We start from the raw sequence: 12224 nt of genomic DNA, 5'->3' as shown, positions 1-12224 counted from the left end.
GCAAATGAGTAGAATGTTGACGCCATCCGTTAAATTGCTCGTGCGAAAACTACCTATGATATTTAGTGTCCGTTTTTGTTCGAAATTTGAATATTTTTGATTTATCACAAGCTTCGCATCGTTTTCATCATTTTCTTTATTTAATTATAATACGTAGGCTATAATGTGATGACAAAGATTACAGTATTTCATAAACTATGATGGAAATTTTAAAAGTACAGCTATACATAAAGGCTTGGCAAATTGTTTTCGGAAATTAGGTGTGTATAATAAAAAAAAACTCTTCCTATCTGAAAAACAATTATACTGTTTCATAAACAAACTAAGCTTCATTCCACTGAATTCGTTGGCTCGAACACACGGTAAGTATCACCATTTTCTTAAGGCCCGTTTGTAACGGACGATATTACTGCTCCTAGGCCTACTAATAATGGCGTAATCTGAAAAAATATTGTATATATTATATAAATATATATATATTTTATTTAACATACATTTTAACATAATATTTTGCCTTAGATTCTGGTTTAGAAATAATAAACGTTATCAAGATGGTAGGTGGGGGAGTACAAGTGTGTTATAAAGTTGTATTAAACTATTGTGAGGGAGTTTATTTATTACATCAATACTATTGCAAATCGTATTTGCTATATAATTTTGATGACCTGTCCAATTTAGATGTTCATGTATTCACTAAAATAAATCTTAAACCATTCAAGTGCAATGCCTCTAATGCCATAGAGTTTATCTAGTAATATTAAATGATTCGTCACATCAAACGCTTTAGATAAGTCAAGAAATGAGCTTACCAAAAGTTTATTGTTTTCGAAAAATGTAAATAGGTATATAATTATTGATAGGGTTTCCATTTTTAAAAACTGGAATAACTTTTGCGATTTTTTATTGGGTAGGTACAATACCTGTAGTGAATGAAGTATTTATAGCATGTTAAATTACTTAAAATAAACGTTTCTAGGCCTACCTTTTATTTAATTAAAATGACAGGAATCTATTAGATGTTATATAAAAGAAATAATAAATGTTTTTATATTCGTTGAATGGTACAAATGATGGCATTTGGTGAATGATTAAAGGTTATATATCAACGAGGCGAAGACGAGTTGATATATAACCTTTCCTCATTCACCAAATGCCATTATTTGTACCATTACACACACAAACATTCATTACTTGTATAATACTCAACTCGACTCTACAGTAGATTACTGTTCATCATAATCTGATTTATGTTCTTGTTCATACAAAAGTAAAACTTGTTTTTGTTTATTTTAGAAACATGAAGATTACAATTGCTGTTCTCCTTGTTGTCGCTATGGTACTAATTTCTGTAGATGCGAATACCGACAAAAGTAGGTTTTCAGATTTTCCAATAATTTATGCCGTGTTTCTCCCCAGCCATAACAAAGTGATCGGTTAATTTTTTAACCAATCAGATATTAATTAAAATAAATATAGCGCGCATGATCAAACATTACTGAATAACCAAGTGACCGATCACAACGCCACAATTTGTCCTTCAGGTCAAAGGTTAACACATTTATCCGATAATTATCTGGTTTGAATGAAATATTATCGGTTAATTTTTCTCGAGCGGAATAGGTTAACCCCGTTTTCACAAGAATGTCATCGGTTAATTATCAGTTAATTTGTATCGGTTAATTAACGGTTCATTTTTGGCTGAGGAAACACGGCCCTATCTGTAGTTATTGTTTTTTAACGTTTTTAGAGTTCCGAACATATTTATTATTTGTTGTAACGAGAAATATTCCCGTATAGGTATGATACGCCATGTTTACCAAAATATCCGTCTAGGACATAGACTATTGGTGGTAATATTTGCTTATAAATAACTTTTTATTTTATGCATAATTACACTGGTTTACAGCTGTTATACATCCACATCACAGTTTAAACTATTTTTGTACATCATTTATTATACAGATATTGCATAGAGGTGTAATATTATAACAATTTTAACATTTTGGATAATCGGCTAGTTACGTGTTGCCATTTTGAAAAATCACGTTCTCGTATTTACATAAAATGTGTAATATGATACAACAAAGCCTATACATAAATGTTTCTGAAACGTCAATTTAGAAGTCGAAAAAGATGGGAAATAGTTTACAATCAAAATAATTTAACTTTGTTTTTCTTTCTTTTTTCAGTTTTCGAAAAAGGTACAGTAAAGTCAAGAAATCGGGTATTATACATTAATATAGTCATTAATGTGCAGTAATACAATACTAAATGATTATTTGACAATAAATCCATATAAAACTTTTATATAAATCTGTTGCCATTAAATTCCTTAACTAAAAGTGAATGCTGCGTTTTAGCAGATATTTATATTCTGCACAGAAATATTACTTATAGTATTTATTTATAGTTTATCTACAAAAAAGTGGCCTAAGACGACCTAGGCCAAGATTAAATCAATTATTGTATGATGCGAGGATTGCAATCGACATAGTCAATGGGAGGTATTTTGTTATTCAATGAAAAGCGTTTCTATACTAACTTATTCGGCACGAATTGCATCTTCTTCCTCGAGTAGCTCGATCCGCCGCTTAAAATAATTGTTTACGAACATTTAAATCTTCTCGCACCACTGACTTGCACTTTGCAATATGGGTGCAATTATATCCGCACACGAGTACGGAAAATATGCGCACTGGACCTGTGGCTATTAGACCAGAGGTTTTGCCGGATAGCTAAAACCAAAAACTCGGTCCGATAATGGCTAATAGTTTGCTGTGCAAGAACAAACTTGTTTCGACCTATAATTTATATTTCAAAGTTATTATTCATTATTATCTTCTAATATATAAATGAAAATTTATACGAAATATGTTACAGTAAAAGTAATGTAAAATTGTATGGGCGTTTTTTTTTTATATAGACTTCGAAGAATCATCTGGAGAGCAAGGTAAGAACCACGGGTAGTATTCAATTATTATGAGGACATTCTTTATTATAAGCTTATTATGATTAATTGTATACACTTAATGTTTCCGTATAACTAACTGGGTAAAAAAAAAAGACAAATGTGCCACTTTTTTGGAATGTTTATATTTACATTGACAGACTGAATCGAACTAATTACAAAACCCATACCCAAAACCCAAAAATACAGACTTGTTTAATTTCTCCTTTTATTTATTATGTTGATCTTACTCTCTTTCCTTCCTTTTTTGATATATCGTCTGTGACATTAATAATGTTGATAATTACAAATAATTATATTTGTAACGTACTACAGTATGAGTGTGTTGTATTTTACGTGAGTGATTTCATGTATTGGCGATAATGGTTTAACACACCTTTACTCCACACCCATCTATTATAATTCCATGATATATCATAGATAACGTATTAATAATGTTTATGTTTAGTACCACCGGATACTATCATCTGTCACGCCTGCAATTCAGAAGCCGGTTGTCATGGTAGAAGATGTGTTAATGGTTGCTGTCAATAGTATTACGTCATAGCCCTTACTTCACAAACTTCACATGAATTAACTACCGAAACAAGGCACTTACTAATTCTTCTTCTTCTTCTATAACATTATTGTATTATTTTAGTGTTAACTTCTCGATGTATGCGTTCAATACTATTCAACAATTGGAATCGGAGTCTGCAGCTGTCACTAGATATATATTAACTGATTATTGCAAGGCAATGAGATACAAGTCTAAATTATTATATACTTTTTCATGTTATCATTGTCACTAACAGATTCGTATCGGAAGACAAGGTATAACGTGAATATATCGTAAATTATAAAGGTTAATGCTTTTGTTGTGTTTACTCATTGTTGAAAAATAAATAAAAAAATATACAGACTGCTTGCGTGTTTCATTCTAAATATAATAAAAGTGTATGGTCTTAAACATTAATGTAGCAAAATATTTTATATTTTATATATTTCTAATATATTATGTGAAAAGTGTAACACACTATTTACGTTTTGTATTATATTATTTGGTTTTAGCATGATATTATGAACATTTGCTATTCATATTCATATTCATATTCATTTATTATCCAGAAAAAATAATACAAAAACAATACAAAAAGCATATATTACATAGAACAACAACAAGCAGAGAAAAAGCGCAGAACACTATCCTGGCGGATTGTCAAAAAGCAAAAAATATCGCTATAAAAGACTCTCCTGATAGTGCTGGTGAATTTGCTATTATATTATCAATAAAATTCATTCATATTTTATATAACACCTAAATAAATTCCTGTCATTTGATTGGACGATTGTGGGTAACATGGCGTGCAATAGTACACAATATTAAACGATCGTTTAGTAGTACTTTTTTAAACATTTTTTGTGTACGATAAAATGCAGATGCAAATAAATCTAGTACTGTATACACATTACTGTGAAATACAACAGTACCTCCTGTCGTCTGGCCTCAGTTTCGTTTGTAAACACCAGCAGCAGATTTTTGTTAGTATTTAGGCTAGGCCTCGGCGTTTTAGCCTCGATAGGCCTAGGATTGTTTGGTCGTTTGTTGACATAATTAACACTACAGTAGGTGCGTTTATAAAATCCATATACATAATAATTTTTAATATAATTATTAAAAACCAAATGTTACTCTTTTAATCAATGTGAATCAAATATAGGCCTTGGCTAGGCCTATCTTTTATTTGATTCAAATGACAGGAATCTATTTATATGTTATACAAAACAAATAATGAATTGTTTTATATTAGTGTAATGGTACAAATAATGGCATTTGTTGAATGATGAAAGGTTATAGTTCAGCTCGGCTCGCGCCTCGTTGAAATATAACCTTTTATCATTCACCTCATGCCATTATTTGTACCATTACACTCATAAACATTCATTAGGTCTATTTGTATAATATTAAACGCATATTACCTTACTTTATAACACAAAACATTTTAAATTATATGTATTCGTGAAAATGTTTTTAATTGGTTTGTAAATTATCTGAAAAACAGAAAACAGTTTGTATACTGCAACAATAGAAAATCTAAACTGAGAGATATTAACATTGGTGTTCCGCAAGGAAGTGTCCTGATAATGATATTTCGCAGTCTGTTATAAGTGGAACTTGCAGCATTTTTGCTGATGATGTTTTTTTGTATACTACTGGTAATTCAACTAAGTGTGTAAACGATTTTCTACAATAGTAGAGTAGAAATAAGGTTTCACCTCAAAAAAATTGCAACAAAAGGTTTTTCAACGGATTTTGGTAGTATTAGGTGTACTAAACAACAGAAAAAAAGTCTCAAGAATTTCGACCCCCGGAAAGTGTTTTTTTTTCAAGATGGCCGCCAAAATAGATAAAAAGTGAAAATGGCCATACCTCCTAAACTACTTGGTCTATTGATATACTTTTGGTACCAACATACTCAGAACATACATATTTATATTCGCTATAATAGAACATTTTGGCCAAAATTGACCGGAAATACCATTTCTGACAATTTGACCTTTGAACTTGATATGTTGTATCTTGGTAACCACTGACCGTTGGGAAATAGATGAGTGGAAATAGATCAAAAATAGGCGTTGAGTCAAACAAATTGCAACAGTTTGTTTTTTTGCTGAAACATGCTCAACTATAATTGTAGATATTATCATATCCAAAATCTACCCTGATCTGCCCATTATAAATTACCTAATTTGCATAAAATCAAAATGGCTGCCATTTTACAACTTTGATCCCAATTATCTCTTAAACCATAAAGAATTTGGTATAAGAATGTATTGAACACAAATATAAACATGACCCCAAAGATTCAGAATAATATATTTGATTTGTCTTTGGGGGTCAAGGTCAAAGGTCATTCCAGTTTGACATCTAAATTATGCTAATTATCTCTTAATCCATTAAGTATTTTGAATAAGAATGTATAAGTACAAATATAAACATGACCCTTAAGATTCAGAATAGCACATTTGATTTTTGATCTTACCCTGGGGTCACTGGGTCAAAGGTCACAATATAAAAAATTCAAATTATCCTTTAAATCAATTTGCATAGTTAGTCTTACTACTACTAAAAACACAGCATATACAGTACAGACATTGCAGCAGATTGATGTCTGCACACTGCGCCCACACCCCTCCCACCCAGAGATTACTAGGTCAATGATTTTACCTTAAACATTTTGAAAAAATTGTTTATTTATAAATATTATAACTACAAAATTGACATGGGATCAGTAGGTAATTTACTTTATACCATACAGTATAGCTTATTTTGACATTTACTTTTACATTTAGGCATACCTACTTTAGTAGGCCTATGAGCTTATAACCATACATTTCTGAAACATTGGTCACAAAAATGTCTAAATAACTTTTGGGTCGGACTCGATCGTCAATGGAGTTACTTTTTAAGATGTTCTCGCTGCACTGAGAATTCAGTAAAATTACGTCAGAGTAGACCAAAAAACATAGCTTTCTGATAATTAGTAATTTAAATTATCATCTATAATTTTTTTTTAAATCAAATTATCTACAACTATAAACTAAGTAACAACAGTTGCAAAGAACTAGTTTTGTTAAAGTATATACTTTAGTAAGTATCACAATGAAATTAATGTCTTACTGTAATCATTCTCGATTGAAGCATCATTTTGCTAATAAAAGTATTAATAAATACTGTTACTTAATCCTAATATATACTGATACTTTAAAATGTTTGTGATAAATTTTAACATACACTAAGGGTATTTAAATATGAATACAAACTACACTTGTTTTTAATGGCTGGATTTTTTAAAATTTTCATTCATCTCAAACTTAAAAATTTAGGGTGTTACGAAAGATTCTATTTTTTTTTAAATGTATCTCTATATTTTCTGTATTTGTGTCATTTGAGAGCAGAGGACTCGTTCTTATACTAAAGTAAACTATAGACACTTGTTCTAAATATTTTTAGTTCACATAGTCTCTGTATTCTTAATACACAGAATATGTCATCTTTCACTACTGCACCCACTTTGGTTAGTACAACTTAACTTTTCCCAATGTTAGGGTCAGGTTTTACTGTTTAAAAAGTGGTCGGTTACTGTTTGAACCACATGACCTCCATTTTCACAGTTACAAATTTTGTAAGGGTAAAAGTGTTTCCACACTTTCCCATAATTTAAACACTTCACACAACCAGCCAGGATTGACAGTTTTTGTGCGACATATTTTAGCATAGTGTACTATAATCTAAAAAAAAAAAACATATATAATAAATGTAATTCCTTACAATTAAAACACCTTTCCTAATAGTCTGATCCCTGAAGTTAACTCAAATGAGCTTTTCAAAATAGATATGATTTGTTCATAGGTACATCATCCAAATTGAAATGAATTCACTTCATAATTAGAGTATTTTATATTGTAAGATAATGACATTTTATCTTGACCCAATACAAATCAAATGCAAATCATAAGAACATATTACTGTATATTTCTATTAAATACATTCTTGTTCAAAATACCTGATGTTTTGAGAGATAATTAGTATATTTTATATGGCATAATTAGATGACATTTGACCCTATACAACTCAATTGCATCTTTCTGAATATTTAGGGTCATATTTATATTAAATACATTCTTGTTAAAAATACCTGATGTTTTGAGAGAAAATTAGCATATTTTATATGGCATAATTATATGACATTTGACTTTGACCCCATATACAACTCAATTGCATCATTCTGAATATTTAGGGTCATATATTAAATACATTCTTGTTAAAAATACCTGATGTTTTGAGAGTTATTTTCAAATTTTATATAGTGTAATTAGATGACCTTTTGAACCTTGAACCCTAATACAACTCAATTACTGTACATTATTCTAAACCGTTAGCGTCATGTTTAGGCCTATATTTGTACTTATAGTTATACATTCTTATTCAAAATACCTAATGGATTAAGAGATAATTAGCATATTTTAGAGGCCATACTGGAATGACCTTTAACCTTGACCCCAAAGACAAATCAAATACATTATTTTAAATCTTTAGGGTCACATTTATATTTGTACTTATACATTCTTATTCAAAATACCTAAGAGATTAAGAGATAATTAGCATATTTTAGATGCCAAACTGAAATGACCTTTGACCTTGACCCCAAAGACAAATCAAATATATTATTCTGAATCTTTGGGGTCATGTTTATATTTGTGTTCAATACATTCTTATACCAAATTCTTTATGGTTTAAGAGATAATTGGGATCAAAGTTGTAAAATGGCAGCCATTTTGATTTTATGAAAATTAGGTAATTTATAATAGGCAGATCAGGGTAGATTTTGGATATGATAATATCTACATATAGTTGAGCATGTTTCAGCAAAAAAACAAACTGTTGCAATTTGTTTGACTGAAAAGTCTATTTCCACTCATCTAAAACAAATGATGGCTCAAATTGTTCAGAATGTACATATTTACATTTATTGTAATGAGACATTTTGTCAAAAAATGGTTAGAAGTAAATGTTATTGACCTTTAACCTTTATCTATGTAGAATTTCCATATCTCGGCAACTATGTGTGGTAGAGATTTAAAATTGGGCTCTAAATACTGAGAATATACTTATTTATATTTACTCTAATGAAACAGTTTGACAGAAAATGACCAGAAACGACATGTTTAACCATTGACCTTGATATGCTATATTTCGATAATGACTGACTGAGATACACCATTTATGGCTAAATTTGTTCAGAATTTAATTATAACTTTTAAATTTCTAATTACGGTATAGCAGCAATTGATTAGATATTGTGCATGTATTTAGTACGGCATCTTAAACCACTGTTCCAACTTCGTCTTCATCATCGTCATCAATCTTTCTATCTACGTTGTCCCATTCTTCTAGTTGACACACTCCACAAACTGAAGTACATGTCAATCCATAGCGTCTACAACTGCAACCTACATCCAGTAGTTACAATGGATGATTTTCAAAGTTCTTCTGGAGCAGCAGTTTCCATCGTCATTATTGGCACAAATGTTTTATTACAAACTTTCCATACCCACTTGGTAGCATCCATGGTATTATCTTTCTATAGCCATTGCATGATTTGACTGACATTCTGTAGCAGATGACGTTGGTGGTAGTTGTTGAGGCTAGGTTTGATAAATGATTTACCCTCAACAACTTTTTTATTAAACAGCTTGCATCTGTAGCTATTCAGGGAATCCAGTGACTTCGCTCCAAAAAGAATAGACATGTCTTAAGTCCAAACTCCTCGATAGTTTAAAGTTTCTGATGCGGTTGAGTGAAAATATCGGCACACATGTCATATTCTGGGTTACTTTCAATCAATTTATTAAATGCCGCTTTCTTGCCGATTCCGAAACTCCTAGACGTCGAATCACAACCAGTGAATGCATGCACTATGGGTAATGCATTTCACATTTTATATCCTAAAACAGATTTCAATCTGGTTACATTAATCACTTTAGTAGGCCCATCTTTTCCTTTGTCTAATCTGAAGTACACTTCTCGGTTTGTTGTATTTACATGATACAGTAAAAGTACCAGTAAGTCCGTGTCTTCTCCAATCAAAGTTACTGTATTATGTTCAGAGACTTCAACTGTTGCCAGAGCAATGTCAACATCGGCATTGTTTTTGTTGTTGTTTTTTTTAAACCATATTTAATGAGGGTGATCCATGCAGCTATTGCTGATCATTAGGGACCCTCAGAGGTTCACAAGACAAACATATACACAAGATGCTCTACAAAACAAAGTCTTATTACAAGTCTTTGGGAGTGGAGTAATTTGGTCCTTAGAAAAAATCCTGACATGTGATGGGGCTTGAACTCAGGACCCTTGGAGTGGTAGCCAAGCATCATAACCATAACTCGTTGGCTGCATGTCGTACAGGACATTCTTTTTTCTGTAGCTCATATGAAAGCATGTTGATAAATTTGTGTTTATTCTCATGCCTTGACAGGAATTCTTCTTTCTTTCCATCAAATTCAGTTAGGACAAATCTCTCTAGACGATGTAATGAAATATGAACTAAGTCCGTTTCCACCCTCACTCTTCGAAGCCAAAGACATCTTTAGGAAGGCAAATAAACCAATACATTGATAGAAAGTAACCTAGAATATGACACTGATGTGTGCCGATATTTTCACTCAACCGCATCAGAAACTTCAAACTATCGAGGAGTTTGGATTAAAGGCCATGTCTATTCTTTTTGGAGCCAAGTCACTGGATTTCCTAAATAGCTACAGATGCAAGCTGTTTAATAAGAAAGTTGCTGAGGGTAAATAATTTATCAAACCTCAACAACTACTACCACCAACCTCATCTGCTACAAAATGTCACAGTCTTAGAGTATACTATCAAATCATGCAATGGATAAAGAAAGATAATACCATGGATGCTGCCAAGTCGGGGAAGTTTTTAATAAAACATTTGTGCCAATAATGACGATTGAAATTGCTTCTTCAGAAGAACTTTTGAAAATCATCCATTGTAACTGTACTACTGGATGTAAAACTGTATGTTGCAGTTGTAGATGCTATGGATTGGCATGTGCTTCAGTTTGTTGAGTGTGTCAACTAGAAGAATGGAACAACGTAGATAGAGATATTGATGACGATGATGAAGACGAAGTTGGAACAGTTGTTTAGGATGCCGTACTAAATACATGCACAATATCCAATCAACTGCTGCTATACCGTAATTAGAAATTTAAAATTATTAATATATTTGTTTTTGTTTACTTTTCGGGTTTTTTATTCACTATTATTATTAAGAATGTATACAGTATATAATGTTCTGAACAATTTGAACTTGAACTCATATTCTAAATATAATATAATAAATGTAAAATATTACAGTTACTCGATTTTTTTTATTTTTATTCAGGTTTATACAATAAAAAACATGCAGCCCGAAGGCTGAAATTGTTGATTTACAAAAATATATATATAAATAATGGAAACAGAAACATTAAAAAAAATACAAAAATTTATACAAAACATTAAAAAATTTGAAAAAATCAGTTAAAAAAATAAAATGACCATAAGATTCCCAGGAAAGCTCTTAATTCCATGGGTAGATTAGACCATTATACGAAATAAAAATAATTATATTCTGAACAAATTGAGCCATAAATAGTGTATCTCAGTCAGTCATTATCGAAATATAGCATATCAAGGTCAATGGTAAACAAATGTCGTTTCTGGTCATTTTTTGCCAAACTGTTTCATTAGAGTAAATATAAATAAGTATATTCTCAGTATTTAGAGCCCAATTTTAAATCTCTATCACACATAGTTGCCGAGATATGGAAATTCTACATAGATAAAGGTTAAAGGTCAATAACCTTTACTTCCAACCATTTTTTGACAAAATGTCTCATTACAATAAATGTAAATATGTACATTCTGAACAATTTGAGCCATCATTTGTTTCCCAACGGTCAGTTATTACCAAGATACAACATATCAAGGTCAAAGCTCAAATTGTCAGAAATGGTATTTCCGGTCAATTTTGGCCAAAATGTTCTATTATAGCGAATATAAATATGTATGTTCTGAGTATGTTGGTACCAAAATTATATCAATAGACCAAGTAGTTTAGGAGGTATGGCCATTTTCACTTTTTATCAATTTTGGTGGCCATCTTGAAAAAAAAACACTTTCCGGGGGTCGAAATTCTTGAGACTTTTTTCTGTTGTTTAGTACACCCAATACTACCAAAATCCGTTGAAAAACCTTTTGTTGCAATTTTTTGAGGTTGGCCGCTTTTTTGCATTAGTTCTACTCTACTACAAATAATCATGAATAATGTTAGTGAATGGTATAATAGAAACCACCTCTCAATCAATAAAGACAAAACTAAGGTCATGTTACTCAGAAACAGTCGTTCAGTATCCAACTGGATATTAAAATTGGGCCCACCAAAATTGAACAAGTTGATAGCATAATATATCTGGGAGTTATACTATTATTATAGATGAAATGTTAACGTGGAAACAGAATACCCAGTCACGTCTAAAAATATTGGGTATAAAATGTCAATGTTGAGTAAAATGGCGGGATGTCTAAATAAATCATTATTAGAAACGTTGTTTAAGAGTACCATACAACCTTGTAGTGACTATACGATAACTGTTTGGAGAAATACCTCTGAGCAAAACAAGAATATCTTGAAGCGTCTTCATAGAAGAGC

General features: G+C 31.0%; 1 long non-coding RNA gene across 1 annotated transcript; it reads left to right on the top strand.

The window, feature by feature from the left end:
* Positions 1–307: 307 nt before the first annotated feature.
* On the top strand, positions 308–2201 carry LOC140039845 (uncharacterized). The gene is made up of 3 exons (XR_011842652.1): positions 308–362; positions 1294–1370; positions 2190–2201. It is a non-coding gene; the product is annotated as an uncharacterized lncRNA (long non-coding RNA).
* The last annotated feature ends 10023 nt before the right edge of the window (positions 2202–12224 follow it).

Source organism: Antedon mediterranea, chromosome 2 (genome assembly GCF_964355755.1).
Source record: "Antedon mediterranea chromosome 2, ecAntMedi1.1, whole genome shotgun sequence".
NCBI classification, from domain to species: Eukaryota; Metazoa; Echinodermata; class Crinoidea; order Comatulida; family Antedonidae; genus Antedon; species Antedon mediterranea.
The sequence above is the reverse complement of the archived record's forward strand: the minus strand, read 5'-3'. Positions and strand labels throughout refer to the sequence as shown.